This window comes from Cuculus canorus, chromosome 18, assembly GCF_017976375.1.
Source record: "Cuculus canorus isolate bCucCan1 chromosome 18, bCucCan1.pri, whole genome shotgun sequence".
Lineage (NCBI taxonomy): Eukaryota > Metazoa > Chordata > Aves > Cuculiformes > Cuculidae > Cuculus > Cuculus canorus.
The window spans coordinates 1,867,478-1,886,439 of NC_071418.1; the positions used below are offsets into that span (position 1 = coordinate 1,867,478).

Here is an 18,962-nt window from a genome sequence, read left to right on the forward strand (position 1 = left end):
ATCACACCCGTTCACAAGGAATTATTTCTTGGAAAGCAAGAATTTGTCTCTGAGCCTTGCTTGCCTCTAAAACTCCCCCTTGGTATTCTTCTCTGGGTGAAAAACGTGCCTCTCTTACGCTGTTGTTTTGTGGTGAAAACGGTTGTGTCTGTACCACATTTTAAACAGGTGAGGGTGAGAGAACCAAATCGATGTGTGTTTCGAGCTGTCTCTTGGTTTATCTATCGGGCTGATGCGTACGCTTCAGCTTCTTATCTTCTCTGAGCGTTTCTGTCTGTGGTATTGAGTGGCTCTTCCTGCCCTGTGTCTGCCTAATGTACAAACACCTGTTAATTAATGAACAACTGCATACTTGGGCCACTTACACTTGTTGTCAAACTAAGGAGATAGAGTAGGAGATTATTTGGTGTTTCTTATAATCAGTCAGGTCTTATGAACTGACAAATTCAGGTTTGGAAGCAGAGCATCAACTGGAACCCACGTGACGGACAGAACAGAGAATCTTGCCAGCATCGAGTTCTGTTCTGAGTTGTGGGACTGGGAAGGTCACCCACATAGAATCATAGAATGGTTTGAGTTGGAAGGGACCTTAAACATCATCTAATTCCAGCTCCCTTGCCGTGGGCAGGGACACCTCCCACTGGATCAGGGGCTCCAAACCCCTTCCAACCTGGCCTGGAACCCCTCCAGGGATGGGGCAGCCACGGCTTCCCTGGGCAGCCTGGGCCAGGACCTCCCAGAGGTAGTTCTCTTAGTGCCCAGAGATGATACTGGACCCACTGGCCTTGGGTGATGTCTTGGTGGGCATGTTGCAATTATTCTTAAGATGGTAGAATTCAATAATTTTATGAAACCCTTCACGTTGGTTACAAATAGTAATTACTGTGGCTCAAATAGACTGATTAATGGCATTTAGTTGAACTTTAATGGTATTGTCAACGTGACTTGGTCTCTACTAGTCTATGGTAAATTTATGACTTTTTTATGGTAATCTGTAAAGCAAATGATTTGAACATTTCAGCGAAGGGCTGGTAGAACGAAAGTGTGAGAATAATCCAAGTGGTACATTAATTGCTTGATAGTTACATTAAACTGAATGGCAAAATGGATGATATTCGAAAGAATAAGCTGAAAATATTCTCTGTGCTCCATGATGGGATGTCAGTTGAAGTTTTAAAGGCTTTCTAATTTAAATAATTATCTGTATTAAATTTTACTGTCTGTCATTTTATAAAATCAAAATAATGAACTTAATAGCATAGAACATATTTGAAAACATCTTTGTTGGAACTGGCTGAAGATTTTAACAACTGGTTTTGATCACAAATAGCAATTTCATCAAATAAAAAAATGTTTTCAGAAAGCATGTTGATTTTTCAGTGGAACAAAGTCAAAATAATACCTTTGGAATTTCTTGCTTTTATTTTACATTTTTTGAGGTTAACCAAGATATTGTTCACGTGGCTTCTTAATTCCGCTTCGGATTTTTAGACTGATTTGATACTTCATAATGGCTGGATTAGCTGTGCAATACAAATTTGACTTTATGACTGAGTCTGCTCTTATTAATCGAAGTAGTTTCATAATTTGTGTTTTTCTTTTCTGAAATACGCAGTCTATTTGACTGGAATGAAAGAATTTTATTTTTGAGTATTTTATTTTAAAAATAAGCAAATTTCATTGCATTTTGGAGATTATTCCTTGATACTGTTTTCTGATTTTTTTAATATCATAAATGAAAGAGATTAAATTTCATTAACTTTTATTTAAAGAAAGAGAAAACCCTTGTTTTTTTCATACACGTTATGCAAATTGGTTTATGAGTAAAAATGCAAAGAAGCAAATAACTTAAAGGACCTATTTTTGAGGGAGAAAAATGTCAGTTGTGGAGTAGAGTTGTTCACACCAGGAACCCAATTGAAGTGTTATGTTTATGTGGTCATGATAGAGCTCATAATCATGATTGTGCACTGCATCACAGAAGATAAATAAAACTACTGTAGGCTTTGTGGAATTGTTTAAGGTATTACAAAAAGAGAAATCATTAAGAGTAAGTAAGATAAAGCTGTTCTCAGAGCCAAAGGAGAAGTGGCTTTCGTTGTTCTCTGGGAATGACTTGCATAGAGATGACTTTACAGGTCGATCCAGGCTGCTCTGCAGTGCTCCACTGGTGCAACTGATAAGCAGTAAATTTAAGTAATTAAAGATTTCAAGATCTGCAGGAGTTGCTGTCTTGCAGATATCGGAGATACAACTTTTGCATAAGGTTATTTTGTTCTGGCAGGACGAGCCAGCAGCCTTATCCTGACTGGCCATGCAGCTCTGTAGTTCGGGTACTCACGGAATCCCAGCGCGTGGGGGTTGGAAGGGACCTCAGGAGCTAAAGCAGTCACCTACAGCCAGTGGAAGATCAGTCTAGATTTCCCTGTTCAAGCACGCTTGGGTTTGCCAAGTTTCGATCCGGGTTTTGGCAGAGAACTTGTTAAACGTTTCTCGGTTCTTGTTGATAGCTGGAAGAGCCAGAACCCGAGTGAGAGATTTTGCAGACTGCTGCTTTTGGTTAGTGGATCCAGACTGGGCAGACGTGCAAGGTAATTTCTCTGGGTTTAATCTATAAGAAAAACAAATTTCCCTTGACAGTAATAATCAACTCATGAGTATTTCAGCATCATTCGAATTATCTTATTTGTTGTTTTAATGAGAGTGCCTGTGCTACAGCATCTGTTGGTTTTGCTGCTGGCCAGAAAAATTTATATCCACTAACTCAATGCCCTAAGGCATCAAAATTGTACTTGCCGTGTTGTGAATGAGCTGGACTTGGCGCTGCTGCAGTGAGGTAGGTTTGGCGTCATTGGGAGTGACTGTTGATGCACCCCCTAAGTAAGCAGTCAATAGTATTGATCTCGCTCGGTGAATTGTGTGCTGCTCGCGAGGCAGTGGCACGCGCTGCAGACTAATGGGGGAATGAGCCAGCTCGCTGAGCTGCTGCTGTCTCAAATTATGAGAATTACGAGTGACTGATGTTGAGAAAGCTAAAGAATTAGCCGCTACCCAGGTTAGGGCAGTCTAATCAACGACTAAAGATGATGCACCTCCTTCCTCTGCAGGAGCTGTCCCAGTTCTTCCTCTGTGCTTGCGTGTGGACATGGAGCCTCCGAGGTGACTGTTCTCTTAAATTTCTGCATCCTCAGAACCGCAGCCTGAGCTGAGATGTTCTATGACAGCCGCAGTCTTGCCCAAATGAAACAGATAATAGAAGCTGACAAAATTTCTCATATAAACTGAATTTTCTAATAGCTTTTCGTTGTTTTAATTGCTTTCCATGGGTACAAGGAGAGCTTTAGTATAAATATTAATGTTATGCATGAAACGTGAAACCCTTCTATCTCAGTAACATCTTCAAATTCACTTAGAGTTTCCTTCTGATACAATGATTGATGGAATTTCTTGTTGAGAACTGGACTGACATAAAAAATTGTAGTTAAGAAATAGCACCATTTTAAAGGCATTTAGTTCTTGATATGTTGATAGCAAGAGTGGAGCACATTTTAAATGTCTTTAAGATCTTCTTTTCTGGCAGTTGACACACAATTTAACTTGCGGACATTAGGAAAACTTCACATATTGGCAAATTTTTCCTTTTCTATTTCCTCATCCTGTTTAATTTTCGTTTCCATAAAGATGTGCTATTTACTGCGGAGCTTATATTAGGTAGCTGAAACAATTTCCTGATAAGAAACTTTCTGCTACTCTTACTCCTATGCGAGAACAGGGAAGAAATCCTCATGCTTAAATACCTTTTTGATAAGTCTCTAGAAGAATAACTGACAATTCTTACTCATCTGTGCACACAGCTTATGTATCTCAGTATCCAACTGCTTTCACATCTCAGATAATACAGGATGCTGATCAGGACTGCAAACCTTTGCCGAACCGATGCAGGCATTTTCTCCAAAAGCCTGTTGATGTGCTGACATTAACCTTGGTAAAAAGTACCTCGTCCCGTAACTGCTTCTTATCTTCTGCCCACTGGAGCAGGAATAGCCTGGGATTGAATTATATGAGTAACATCAATAGTGTGAGCAGAAGACAAATGTACAGGAGTGTTATTCCAAAGTGGACAAGGTTTAAAGCTGCAGTTTCTGAAGTTCTTAGGAGAGTGTTTCTAGAGGGTGTACGTGGCTTTACAGAGGAGTAAGAGCATCTCAATGACTAACACTAAAAGTCCTGGTTATGGGTTACCTCCTTGAAATACGTCACCATAATCCTGGAGACAATTCATGTGCTGAATCCTGTTGGAATGGAGTGTGGTCTCATTTGATGGATGATATCCTATGGAGCAGCTTTCTTTGGGATTTGGTGGAGGGATTCTGTATGGACAGCCAGTTCCTACAACCCCTTCCCCACTGAGGAGGTCTTTTGACAATTAGTTATTTCATATGGAGAATGTTTTTCTTTCCTTAGGCAGAAGTTTTATTCCAACAGCCCCCAGCTCCCTAAACCTAAATCTTACATGATCCATCCATTCATATTTGACAAGGAATTATAAAATCTGCATGCACACATTCTTCCACTGAAAATAAGAAGTGTGACAATAGGATAATTATCTTTTCAAACACTTCTGCACATGTATTAAGTCATCTATAAGTTTGGTTCAGGTTTAAATACTGATGTGCACATTTGCGTCTGTATGTGAATGTCCCTGAATGCTTGGGGTTTTTTGAACAGGTTTCTCTTCTATGCTAATGCAAAGCTTTGAAAAATCAATTCTTTTGAATTAAAGCAGTATTGCTAGAAAGAATTATTATCACTGCCTATAATGTACTCAGGAACCAAATATAGTATCCTTAATCAGTCATAGCAGAAAGCCTTAAATAGGGCGAGAGAGATTTTATTTCACGTTAACTATTTTTTAAGTGGAAATCAAACTGAGGAACAGCTCGTCAATAGAGTACATCAACTTTATAGGATACATTGTGGGTCTTTCTACTTGTCAAACAATTTAATATACCATATGTAGTCTTATTCAACAACTCAAGTGGGAGCATGGCATCACGTCTGATACTCTTTACTAAACGTTGATGAATCTGCTTTAACTTCGATTTCACAATAACTGTAAGAACAGCCTTTTTACCTTTATGGGGTGTCTGTACTGGGAGGATAATAACCAATGGGGTCCTTCCTGATAGTTTGGTGAAAATCAGAAGCTTTAAAATGAGACTTGGTGCTGTGTTCCTGTTGACAAGGTGTCTGCATCTCACCTGTGATTCAGCATTTTCCTTACAACTTCCAGGCTTTTATTTAAAAATGCCTTTCCCCTCCTTTCCTACTAGGAAGTTATCAGCGATTCTTCTGCAAATCCATGCTGACACACATTATTAATTCAACCTTGCTGAGAACTGTCTGCTTTTAAATTGCAGTGGCAGCAAATCCATAAACTGTAGGATTTACCGAGGGTCACATCAGTATTACGATGCATCAATACAGCAGTGGCAAACCCTGATCCCACGAATGGCCACACTCAGGCAACCAGCTGGAGGTCTGGAGAAGTCATGAGGTCCTTCAAAGGACAAAGCTTGAGCGTGAGTCCTCCTAGAATATGAGCATATTTATTCAGTGAGAATAATGATCCCGTGCTGTCTGGAGCTTAATTCCTCTGTCAGGTTGTATGCGAACCACGTTAAAAGGGTCAGTTTTGGAAGTGTGCAGTATTTTCAAGCACAGGTGCCTTTGGTCCTGTGAACGTTTGCTCTGGTCATGGGTAAGTTCACAAATAAGCCCATGTTAGGGATAGAAATATCCACTAGAGGCGTGTAGGTGAATGTATAAATGAATGTAGATGATCACATAAATGAACAAATTGCTCAAGCTCGCCTCTTGGGTGCTGGTTGGTGCAAACAAACCAGGTTTTAATAGCTGGCAAAATGAGGCTTTTAGCCTAAACACCACAAAGCCCTGTTTATAGCCTACATCTCCTGGGCTGGACAAGGAGAATTAAAAATAAGATGCCTACCCCTTAGACTCCACAAAAGACTGGAGATACCTTGAGTCAGGCCACGAACAAACCGATATCGAACAAAGAAAAAGAGCAAGGAGACAACACTGGTCATCCTGACACAGTCACTGGCTACCAGACTTGCTGAGTTTTTCTGGAGGCAATTTTTGTCTGTGGGTGCTGCACAGAGCCCGTCCAGGGAAGTATTAGGAAAATCCTGTATCCAGGAAGACGGGCAGTAGGTGGTCATGTGCATCTGACTGCAGGTACCGTGATACAATGTGCTTTAAATATATATATATATATATATATATATATGTTTCTTTTTTTGTACCTTGGCTATAAAGATAATCTTTCCTGCCTAGTGTTTACTTATGTAACAGTGGTCCTTTATGAAGCAGAAATAGAGCAGGATTCTTTTCCTCCTTCATCCCTTGGCCTCAGATGAGCTTTTTCATATCCTTTAAGAGTCTGTCACAGATTTTCACCAATGATGCTGAAATAAAAGCAGAACGTTTATAGCAAGTAACACTCAAATCTGTCCTTCATCCTTTCTGTGGAAAAAAAATCTTCACCTAATGCTCTCATTTTCTATCCTCTGAAGAAGAAAGTGTTTTTTCTCAGTGGTAATGGTCCAGCCAGGGGAATGTCATTTAGCACCAAGGGATGTCAACATCACAGAGCATTTCCTAATTTCATCAAGATTAATATAATCTCGGGCACTGGCTCCTAAATCATTGGTGACAGCTCATGGCAAAATAGGAAATATCACAGGGACCAATGACACTTGCTACAGCCTTCCCTTCAGCAATAACACTTCTGACGTATTTATCTTAATTAGCAGCAGCGGGAGAGAAAGGAAGAAATAGAGAGAGAGAGGAATTCAATTGAGTTTGAGCGAGATCATAATTAAGAGTGTGTGCACTGTACAATTCCAAATGTAGATTTCTGACAGAGAAAAAGAAACACCATTCCCTTAAATGAAAAGCAAAAAATTGTGATGAAGTTTAATGGAATATTTTTCATCCTTTTTTCTTTTAGAAGCATCAGCTGTAAATTCCATCACTAAGGAACTCATTCAGAAAGGCTCACGCCCCTTTGTAGTAACATCTTCCTAGCAGTGAGAAAAACAACATGGAAAGTAGTTGTTTACAGACGAAAGCTGAATCATTCAAGTCAATTAAGCTTGAAGCACCCTTAAAAATAAAAAATTAAGTGGGTGGAACGGAATATAAAATATTCTTTTCCAAATATATTTTACTTTATTGCTATCCCATTGTTTTTTGGGTTAACAGGTATTTCACCCCTCTCCCGCTGTAAATAGCGGAGTGCCTAGGAACAGTGTGCTGAGTAACTCAGCAACTCCTGTGATTCCCCACTTTTCACTTTTTTTCCACTTTTATTATGAAGTGTGAGGTGAACCAGACACAAATATTATTTTTTTTATTGATAACATGCCTGCTTTTTAATCCACAAGATTATTGCTAATAGTTAATTTTAAATTGTTGAATTTAAAGGAAAATGAGGATCCATCTCCTTTAAGCTGAAAGAGGGGAGATTGAGATGAGATCTTAAAGAGAAATGTTTTGCTGTGTGGGTGGGGAGGCCCTGGAACATGTTGCCCAGAGCAGTGGTGGCTGCCCCATCCCTGGAAGGGTTCAAGGCCAGGTTGGATGGGGCTCGGAGCCCCTGAGCCAGTGTGAAGTTGCACAAAAAATGTATTTACACATGTTACAGAGGTAGCTCATGTGTATCACTTGATAGTTATGTACCTAAAGTATCAAAAAATCTACACTTCATAGGAAAACCGGCAGTTAGTTGAAGGCCAACAATAGCATGGAGAGTTGCTGCTCATACTAGTATTTCTGTTCCCTGCTTAACTGAATTGCTTCTAGTAGGTGAGCAATATTAAAGTCATCTCTTTTTTCCTGCTGTCAGCTGTATCAGGTGCATTTCCCCCTTATTGACAAGTATCTAATAAACTTGGATCTGCTCCTTTTCATCATTTGGAGATACTGTACTTGTATCGAAGGCCATTTTGTCTTGCAGATAGATTTCCCCTTCTGTTTCATACTTGGGAAACATAATACCCTGACCAGCTTTACCTTGGAAGGCAGATATTCATTATTACAATTCACCTGACAAGAGCAGCTGCTCAAATCTGTGCATATCGCAATAATCTTTATGAAAAGCAAACTTTCCCCAGGGGGAAAAAAAAGGAGATAATTAATTCATAGAGCCAGGGAATGGGTTGGGCTGGGAGGGACCTTGTAGCCCATCCAGTCCCACTCCAGAAATATTTGATTGTGGTGCTCTCTGCTGACTGCTAGTTTTCAGCATTTTCAGTTTGTGTGGCCAGTGGAGAAACTTTAGATTCTACTTATTCTGAATTCTGCTTCAATTCATCAGACTATTTTAGGTATTAGATTCAAGATTTTAGTAGTCGGTAACACCCTAAATGGTGGGTTCACTTGGTGGGTGTAAACAGATGAACATTTTGAGCAAGTGGCTCAATCTTTGTGAAATAAATGTGAATTTAGCTACCTTGTGAGAAATGTATTTGTGGATAAACCAGACAGACTGTATCATGACTCATTCTTAATCCCTCTTTAAGCAGTGCAACAGCAGAAAGTGTGCCACGACTGCGACTAAAGCCCCAGCATTCCTGCAGTGGCAGACGCAGCTGACTTTTTGTGGAGAACACTTGCCTTTTGCCGGTGAGGGTGTCATTAGGTGGTTGGATGCCACTAACACTAATTGAAAATCTGTGTTTCAACCGTTTCTTCGGCTTCAGTCCCTCTGGCCTGAGTTGTTCCACGAACAGATCCACTTAAACATTTTGCTCCAGTCCAGCAAAATAGATGGTCTGATTATGAGAAAACCCTGAGCAGTCTGGTGTCTTTTACGGGTGAATGAGCTTCAGTGTCTCCAGTGCACTCAATGGGTCACAGTGCGTGGAGCGGTGATGCGCAGCTCTGCTGCTTTGCTCTAATGCAGGTACTGCAGTCATTTGCGGATCTGGACCTGTCTGTGTCCAGGATGGGTCTCCAGGCGGGAGGTGCAACAGTTCTGGTGCATCCGTGGAGCGTTGGACCCGCTCTGCAGGTTGGGAGAGTGATTCTGTGCCTACAAAGAAGAGGGGGTACGTGTGGCCTGCTGCTTTGGAATTCATTAGAACTAAATATTCAGAAAATAACCTAGCTTTGCATTATCTGCATCTCTTGTTAGAAATCCTGGGCAAATGTGAAAGGAAAGGATGGATGTTTGTCTGTATTCTCCCTGAACTATTGTAGTTTCTCCAATTTGGTAGTTCTTTGGTGTTTCATTCGAGAGTCGTCTTTCTCTTTCATTACACTTGAGATTAATGTTCTCCTGCCACTTATCTAAGTGACTTTATTTTGATATGTGTCAGCTTGAGATCAACACACTAAAAAAATTCTGCCAGCTAGCAATTAGTCTCTTGAAAAAATTAAAACCTTCAAGACATGTAACAGGACTTGAATTTTCCAGCGGCTTTATCTCTCTTCAACTCAAATGAAATCACATAACCTAATAGCTGTGATTAAAATCTCTTTCCTTACTAGAATGTGTTTCCATGAATCACTGCAATTTTCTTTCCATTCTGCTCGTCAATTTGGGCTCTTTTTTCCCCCCTTGCTGTTGAGTGAGATCTGATTTTAGTTAAATACCCGTTCAGTACTTTATCAGTAAAATTAGCTGTCCTATAAAGTGGTAATAAGGTCTTTAAGGTTGTGCAAATATCTAAAACACTACTATATTGCTGTCTGTGTTTTCGGTGAACTGTGCGGTACAAGATTTGCTCTCCTTTTGAACAATTCGTGTTTTGGTTTCTTATATTGAAACACTGAGTGACAGAATATAGATTTGATTTCATCAGGATACTTCCCCCCCCCAATCCAGAAGGACTTGAGGACTGAAAAATAACCTGTGTGACCCATAAATAATTAGAAAGTGCCTATAAAATGAGAACATTTGCTGATTAAATTAAAATCCTTTGTCAAATATTTGTGGGTTTAGAGAGAGAGAAGCAACAAAACTATTCTTGCAAATTTGCATATTAAAAATTCAAAATTCGGAAGGTCCCAGGAGCCAGTTTTGCGGTCCAAGGAATGACTGGTTAAAGGTGTGCCCTCCAAGACCAGAAAATGTTGGAAGGTGTTCTAACAGAGCTCGTTTAATGACTTGGATGATCAGATTTTTGGTGCAGCTGATGTGACCATCTTAAGACATTGCTTATTATGATATATTTTGTTCAGTTTAGCTGAGTCCTCGTGTATATTGTGTCAGGCACAGCCCTGCTCATTTCTCAGCTGACCCCCTTTACACTGATCGGAGCCTGCTGTACTCTGATAGCACATCAGCCACCAAACACAGCATTTTCTCCCTCTTGCCTATGGATATACCTTACTCCATATTGTCTGCTCAGTCTGGAACTGCCTCATCAACCTTTGCAAATACAAAGTTTGACACAACTGGTAATGATTTGAACCAGTCTTCTCTGCTATTACATTAACATCTCAATTTACTGCACTGTATTGCACTCTATGTAACAGTTTTCCTGTTCCCGGAATGATAGTGTTTTATTTCTTATCTCTTTATTCTGGTTTTATTTTACTTTAATGAGCAGTGCAGTACTTGGTTTTAATTTCTTCGTGAAACTTCAGTATTTCTAATTATAAAATTATTACAGTGTTTCAAGAAGAACAAAAAAAATGATACCGTATTTCAGTGTGATTTACTGTGAGATCTAATGAGAAATTTGAGTGCTTTCACACTGACTAAGGCCCTAATTCAGGAGAATACTGGAAGGAATGTAGAAACACATGGCAGTTGTGGGTCCACCAGGTAATCCTGATGCCGCTTAAACATTTGAGTTTGTTTCCTGTCAAGACAGATGCTTTTAGGATTACTTCTGGCTCTGGAATCGCAATAGAAACTAGCTGCTTTATGCCATAATAATATTTTGAATTAGGGCTTTGCTGTGGAAGTGAATATGAGATATGGAGTATAATGGACCCGATGTGGTTGCAAATAAATATTAATAAGTGACATTAAGAGGTACCTGTAACCTGTCAGAGGCCCCAGACAGCAGCCTTCTCTCACGGGGTGACTGTGTACCCAAGTACAGAGACCAATGCTTTTCTTTATGTCTGGTGGCTCTGCCTTGCATAGGTCAATCTGTACTGTTTGATTATCCTGTAGTTTTCCAGAAAAAAAAAAGTGCAATTGGATTTGAAGGAGGGGAGAAGCATGGGTTGTGTGCGGGTGGGGTGGGCTTCAGGCTGCTGTCTCCAGAGATGCCCCCCAAGTGCTGCATTTAAGGGCTCAGGTGGAAATTAAAAGTGCTGGGTCCTTCGCACAGGGGTGAATTTTTCCTCTGGCGTGGAAGGTGGCAGAAATAGCTGCTATAAACATATTTCTTATTCAGCTTCTTGTCTCTTCCTGCCTTACAGGTGCTCCACGGGGAGCCTCCCGTGCTGTCTGCTCTGAGGAGTGGAAGGTTTTGTGCATATATTTAGTTAATTCTGAAATCTCAGATGTCATCTCAGCCCATTTCCATAATTATTTATGTGAAACCAAATCGTGCATCCATGATGGAAATGGGGAAAAAAGGTAGGAGTTAAAAAAGAAAGGAAAACCAAAAGAAAACCCACCCCATAGATCTGACCTTCCCGAACTGTGGGTCTGATCCCTTTCCTGTGGAAACCTGTGCAAAGATCTCAGTTCTAAATCTTTTTAGCCTCATTCCTGAAGTCATGATTTCAACTTATATGAGGTATGAGTGTGTATTTTCCAGCTTATTTTAATTGGCTGTGGTCTTCACAGCATTTTTAGCTTTGTGTGTAGCTCTGAGAGTCGTCTGGCTCCCCCCTCAGTCATGTTATTGGAGTCATGTGGGGTTTTTTGTTTATAGGAGATTATTTCCTGATTTTTAATATTTAAGTAGTCTTGGTTCTCTGAAATTGTTCCCCTACCCTCCCAGTTTGTTTATCCTTTTCGTGTGGGTTGAGCTCCAGAGATCTCTGGTAATTTGGGGCAAATTTCCCAATAAGCTCAGTGGCTGATCCCAGCCTTACCTGTGCGTTTATTGCTTTGGTGTCTGGTGGCAACTGCCCAACAGACGGGGCTTTCAAAGGGATCTTGCTGGGCAATATGTGCTTCAGCACCCTGGCTCTTCTTTCATTTCAGGGTGCTCGGGGGTTTTGTTTTCATTCGAGGCAGTGATTAACTGTAGTCCAGTTCTGTCGCTTTGAGAATAAACCATTTTCTTCTGGTTGATGGGCTGAGTAATACAATACGTAGCAGGTGTCTTAATTCTGGCCCCTCTTTGAAGTCATTAAACTTAGACATTAATTATCATATGTACATAAAATTGCCTTAACCAAATTCATTTCTTCCTGGGAGGACTCCTGAGCAAATATCATTCTGTAACTGTCATTGTACTGTAAGGGCAAATGTTTGTGTTGTGTTCTCTCTCCTAAACTTGTGAGTCTCTAGTCTTACTGAGCATCTCTCACACACATTGCTAGTTTCCTCCAGCTGTGGCTTCCTTCATATCAAGTGCTTCTCTGCAGGGAGTGCAGAAAATACTTCTAAGCCTGTAATGTTCATCTTTCTCTGACATGCCTGGTTGTGATATATTAATTATTTTGAAATAACATTCATTAGAACTGCTCTCATCCCTTCAAGATTTTAAAATCAGTGTCAGAGAAAATGAAAGCCTTTGTTTCAAATTCTTTCCGATTATCTTCTCTCTAATTGACTTTTGCTTCTTTCCAGTCAAGTTTTCATTTCCTCATGTGGTTATATGAGGCTGTCCTTTTCTATTTTTCTTTCTTCTCTCTGGCTTTGCATTTCTGGCCTCTTGTTTTCTGACTCTGATTAATTTTCATCACCTACTAAGTACTGTGCAGAATGAAGACTCTTAAGATGTGCCTGTGGAAAAGTGACAGGGTGCACTTTGCCTTTCGAGAGGTGCTCAATTCTTCCACAAACAGCTGATACAGAGACAGATCAGGAGTTCTTTTTCCCTGTTTTACATTCATCAAACAATGTACACTGCTGTGGTCTGTAGAGAAAGAATCTCCTCATTTTTAAGCACTCTGCCTGACGAAACAGTTTTAATTTTAGGTTAGTTTTAAACAACGAGTGTCATTCTAGAGGTTTGTACTAGTTTAAACTATAAACCCCAGAAACGCTGAGCTCCCCATTGAAGTGGAGCATGTGTATGAAACTGTTGAGTTCACTGTGAAGGTACCAAGACTTAGTTTAAGTGCAGTAAAACTTGATCGTGTCTGCACTGACAAGAATTTGCTCACCCAGTGCTGTTTGACTGTCTCCCGAAAGTGTTTCCTTCTCTTCGTCTTATGTTAATGGTCTGATAGAAGCTCAAAACTTATTGCGTGTTTTGATGGGAAAACAAAAGAAAATTAAAACCTCCCAAACCATAACACGCAAAGAAACACTTCGTCAACGTATTGTAAAACTCAGTTTTGTGGGTACATCTGATAACTATTTTAATTGTCTTAATTATTGGTGTGCTTCGTGTTATTATAAGGGAAGAAAATTAGAATCACCTGCAGACTTTTGCAGTGCTGTCACTCAGATAAATCATCTTTCTTCAAAAAGATGCTTGTATTTAACAGTGTCTTTCACTCAGGGCTGTCGGATCCCGGTAGCCATTCCTGTAATGCTGCCCTGCATGACAACATCCCTCTGTAGTTCGTTAGCTAATAGCATGACAGCAAACCAAGGCACAGTTTTGAGTATAAAGCCAGCAAAGAACTGGGGGCTTTGATCCCTTTGCCATGTGGCAGTAGTGAGCCTGGCATTCCTCGAGGGATGAGCAGGATGTATTGCATCTCCAGGTACAGTACTTCGTCTGCTGGAGAAAAACTGTTGATGAAATGGAACGTTTAAAAACATCGCTGCCTGAAAGTGTTACAAAGAGGAAGATGTTTGCAATGATGGAGAGAACTTACCATAATAGAATTAATTAAATTTTTATTGTTGGTAAATATTGGCTTCATCAAGTACAGTGCAGGGTGCAACATCTCCTAGGCAGATTTTTTTAATACTTTCCTCAACATGAGAAGGAGCTATTGTATTCCACGATACATCAAATATATGTTTGCCAGCAGACTTTATTAACTTATTAAATCAGCAAGATGAAATAGCCTCTTTGTTCTATTTAATTTAAAACAATAAAACTAAATAATAAAATTGTGGCTTCATAATGTAGCCTCATGTTAGATAAGAGTCTTTTATTCAATGTTAGAATTTCTTTCAGTGGTACTGTAGTTTTGTTTACATCCATATGTTTAAATATGTGACACTACATAAGGGTCTGTATGTTTGGTGGCGTGTGCCGTATAATTAAATGTGAAAAGCCTTTGCTGATGTGACTAATAAGGTTATGAATTTAAATGCACACAAGTCTAGAAACCAAAATGTGTTGAGAAATAACCCAAACTAAGCGCACACAACTCTTCTCCAGATTATTTAATCTGTGTATGTCATATGTGGTGGTGAATACAATAGCTTTGATGAGAACGTCAGCTTTTTATTGCCATATACTGATACAGTTAAAGCCGCCCCCTCGTGTACTGCAGCCATACAGACAGTTTCTGCATTAGGCTCGTGTTGCCCATGTTGGGAAAATGTAAATTTATGAATACAAGTTCATAAATTTAATGCAATGCTGAGTAGCCTATTGAGCATGTCGCCATAAAGCATTGTTGAAAACAGAATTTAAGGAATGGGATGTCAGTAGAAGTGATAGATTTTTACATCCTCTGCTTCAAAATTGAATCTGTCTTCGAACTAACCAGGGCTTCTCAGTTAGCAGGTTATTTCACAGTTATCCATGAGAGAATTTCTAGCACCTTCCTTCCAAGTCACCTACACTAGCTGGACTTGGATGGAAAAAAATGACCGAAGGAGTGCCCTGGGTCTAATCTGATAGTTGCTTTGATGTTATGCTGTATCTGTCTGGAAAAATGAAGTAAATGGAAGAATGAGCTTCCATCTTGTTCTTGATTTATTTCATGTGTGATAGCATAGAAATTCCTCCAATTCTGCTTGGTACCCGGCTGAAACGCAGGGCTGAACGGCAGGAGGGAAGTTGATTTGACAAGATGGACAAAGGTATAGGAATCAGAAATGGGGTTTGTGCCATGCAAAGAGCCTGCAGTTAGAAACAAAAATAGATTTGACTTGTTCTTTGCTTTCTTACACCATATCCTAAAAGCCAGTGGTGTCCCTTTCCTTTCAAAGAAAGCATCATCTCTTATAGTCATGTGGCTTTCCTTATGGAAAGAGAAGACCTTCCTAATAATTCTTATTTCTTGAATTCATGTTAAAGCCAACAGGAGTTCTGGATGTTCCTTGCCATGTCAAGGAAGCCCTCAGCATTTCAGGTGCAACTCTGAGCTCAGATTCTTGGATAATAAATAAGGAGGAACTTGTCAAATACTCCATTTTGAGGTGTGAATGTGTTTGTTATTCTCGACTCTGCAACAGATTTAGAATAGCAATTTTCTGAACTGGCAAAAGCTCTTCAGATCACCATCAGTAAGAGAATGTCAGTTTTAACTGTGAATTCAATGTCTTCTGTCAATTTGTGAAACAACTGTTATGTTATTTTAAATACTTCAATGCTATTTTAGTTGTTTATTTTTGCACTTGATATAAATAAACAACTTAAAAATAGACATGTTTTGTTTTTTGTAGGTAATATTCTTGTATTAAACTTTTCTGCTAAGCATGAATGTAGGAAACAGAGTAGTTCCAGCCCAAATCAATTTAGGATTCTGTTATTCTATGATAAACACGATTCTTTGATTTTGGTCTACACCAAAGCCCAAATGGTTTGAGAACAGTTTTTACCCAGAATCTGTTTATTTTTCTGAGGGTATAGTTCCAGCTTTTAGATTTGTGCTCCTACTTTCCTTTATCCACTTGTTTCTCTGCCTGTGCATGGAGAGAAGCCTGAAGTGGACACAAATATTTCCAAGTTCAAAACTCTTTGTAAGAATACGAAAACACAGGTGCATTGTAGCTTTATTTGTTCTTTTCAGTAAACATATTTTCGGTCATTCTTTAATATTGCTTTTGATGCAGTAGTTTTTCATAAAGATTCCAGGAGCTGAGACTCCCTGTCTACAGTCCCTGTGTGCTATAAAACCTGCATAGGAGCCTTCTGCAGAGTTTATGGAAATGCAGCTTTGGGGATGCGGTTCTATTGCTCTGAAATAGCTGGCTGTTGACATTTTTGCATTATTTTATTTTACACAAAATCGTGCACAGCTACGAGTTAGATATGCTACCAAAAATATGGAAGGATTTTTCTACCGGTACATGGCTGATCGAGGTATAAAATACAGAATACTGAAAAGGTCACCATGGCAAACAGCTGTATTATATTTTGCTGAATATATTAAGCTTTTCATTTTTCACGTCTCATTCCAAAGACAAAGATTTTAATGAAACTGGAAAATGGCAGGAAGCTATTTTTTCTTTTTTTTTAATCTGGCTGTGTTGCAAAGCAAAGAGGCCATTTCAAAGTCAGGTTGCCATTATGCATGGAAATCTTTCCAGCAATATGAAATCTTATCGGAGTCAACTTGGCTAAAATAACCAGAGATTTGGTTTATTTATTGCTATTTTGTTCAAGTAAAATAATTAGCACCTGATGTTTGTGGTAGTTCCCTCTTTCTTATTATTTCTCTTTTTCAAAGTGGAAGAGGATCTCGGGAACCACGTCCCCTACACCTAAACAGGAGGTTCACCGTGCTTCACAGAATTTCAACTCCAGTGGGATGATAGTGATCTATAGTGGAAGAGCTGGATGGAAAACTGAATGCTTTTTAAAGCTCCAGAACTGATTTTTGTCATGTTTGCACTGCTTATGTTTGTACTGATGTACAATGCGTTTTCTGAATTTTATGAGTACATTATGAAATAACACAGGCTCAGTAACTGAAATTAAATGCCTTAAAGGGTATATTTTTTATTTGTGCTGAGATTTCACTTAATACAGAAGATACCTATCAAAATACTTTTCTAGGAGGTTACCATGGCAAAACTGCGCACTGTAGTCTGCTCCAGAACAACAGGACAGTGGGATAGACTGATGGTGACCCTTCTGCTCTCTGAAGACCCCCAGTGCCTCTCTTCTTTGGGCCCAGACACCACTCCAGGACATGAACATCAGATGCGTCAAATACCATAGGACAAGAGCATATCTGCAGCAGCAGCACATGCATGGTAGGTCCCAATAGGGAGTGGGGATGGAGCTCCTTCCTTATCTGCTCACGTGGTTGGACCTATGCTGGGTTGAGTTGCTCTTAAGATGGATGTGCACTGCTCCCGTATGGATGGAGGATCTGGATGTAGGTCCCACCTTGCCCTAGGTTGCTTACTGTGTCCAGAAGATGAGGTTAGAATTGCTTTTAGGTAGGAATAGCACGGGGAAAGGCTTTTGGCGTAGAGTACACCACAAACATATCACATGTGTAATTCAGCTTGTCTTTTTTTCCTATGAATCAGTAGAGATTTGATGATGAGATGTCACATTTAAATTAAAAAAATCATAAGAGTGAATATGTTTTGGTTTACTGCTATATTTATAGCCTTAGGTAATAGATTTGTGAATAGAAAGAAATCTGGTGGGGATAAACACTCAGTCTCTGCTAGTCCGTTTAAAAATACAACTCTACAGTACTCAGTTTCTTCATACTACGATTCAACTGATGTGGAATTGGTACATAATGTGTCAGTGTCTGGCACATGTTTAACTGGATAATTTGCAAGTGAGCTGTTTTTTTTCTGAGGAGTAATTTGACATGTTTCTACTGTACACACCCCTGAAAGGCTCCCCTTCTTTAATTATGTAAGAGACTTGATTTTGTTTTGAGTAGTTCTGAAGGAGAATTCACTCTATAGTGGCTATAGATTATTCATGAATCAGCCTTTCTCTTTTGGTAGAGAGAAAATTGTGCCACCATCTCAAATCTTATAGCAAATATTTCACATTTCCAGCCCTACTGGGACAAATGAAAGAAGAAAATATTTATTTTTCTTGTAAGTCAGAAATCAGTTGCTCTGCTGTGGCAGACAAGGTAATGACATGAGCTCCGTGCTGTTTGTCATGTCCCAGGCTCCAGGGATCCAGGTTATGCTCGCTGGAAAAAACACTCAGCAATGGATGTGCCAGTAATTGTAAAGAACCAGGGATTGGTTCCAAGAAAGCCGAGTGTTTCAGTAAAATTGGTGTAGGTAGGTGCTCCAATTACAAGCAGGTAACAGTATATGGCTTAGCTGGAGTATTGCAGACCAGAGGCTTTCAGGATTCAGGGACCAGGGATTCCTGTCCTGAGTTATCTTCAGGAGAAGCTGCTTTCCACTGCCTGCCGAGACAGCCCAGGGGCATTAGTGCGGCCAGGCGAAAGTAGGCTTTTGTGGACACCCTCCAAAGTGTCCCAGCGACTTTTCTGTACTCAAAATCCTCGGTCTTTTAAAAATAAACAAACCCCAAAGAAGCTGAGCGGCAGTTCATTATGTGCTCAGAAGATTCCCCTTGCATTTTTTTTTGGCTGGATATGGGTCTTTTGGGGACTGTATTTGTGTAAGGGCAGTGTTCTTTGGTTTTATTTTCTGTTGTAAAGTCTGTTGTCTTTGGAGTAGTTATTTCTGTACATTGTTATACAGTAGTTTATTTAACAGACATTGGAAGCAGAGCAAAAGCAGGTGTGCTAACATAGGTAGGGTTATATGCTAAATTTGAAGACAGGCTAGTGTTCTGAAATTTGCCTCTTTGTGAGATTAGATAAGCCAGAACATTCCAACCAAGTTTGATGAGGTTTTCTGTACTGAAGGGCTTGTTACTGTGAAGCTTAGTCCTTAACTGAGCTAAGAGCACGGTTTATTTACTGTGAGGTGGATA

At 39.7% G+C, this 18,962-nt stretch overlaps 1 long non-coding RNA gene across 2 annotated transcripts in view; it reads left to right on the forward strand.

The window, feature by feature from the left end:
* The window catches only part of LOC128854019 (uncharacterized), a 50,571-nt gene extending 33,302 nt beyond the window's left edge, over nucleotides 1-17,269 (forward strand). For both annotated transcript variants that reach the window (XR_008452923.1, XR_008452924.1), the window contains exon 4: nucleotides 17,085-17,269. This is a non-coding gene — a long non-coding RNA (uncharacterized LOC128854019). The remainder of the gene's footprint in view (nucleotides 1-17,084) is intronic.
* The last annotated feature ends 1,693 nt before the right edge of the window (nucleotides 17,270-18,962 follow it).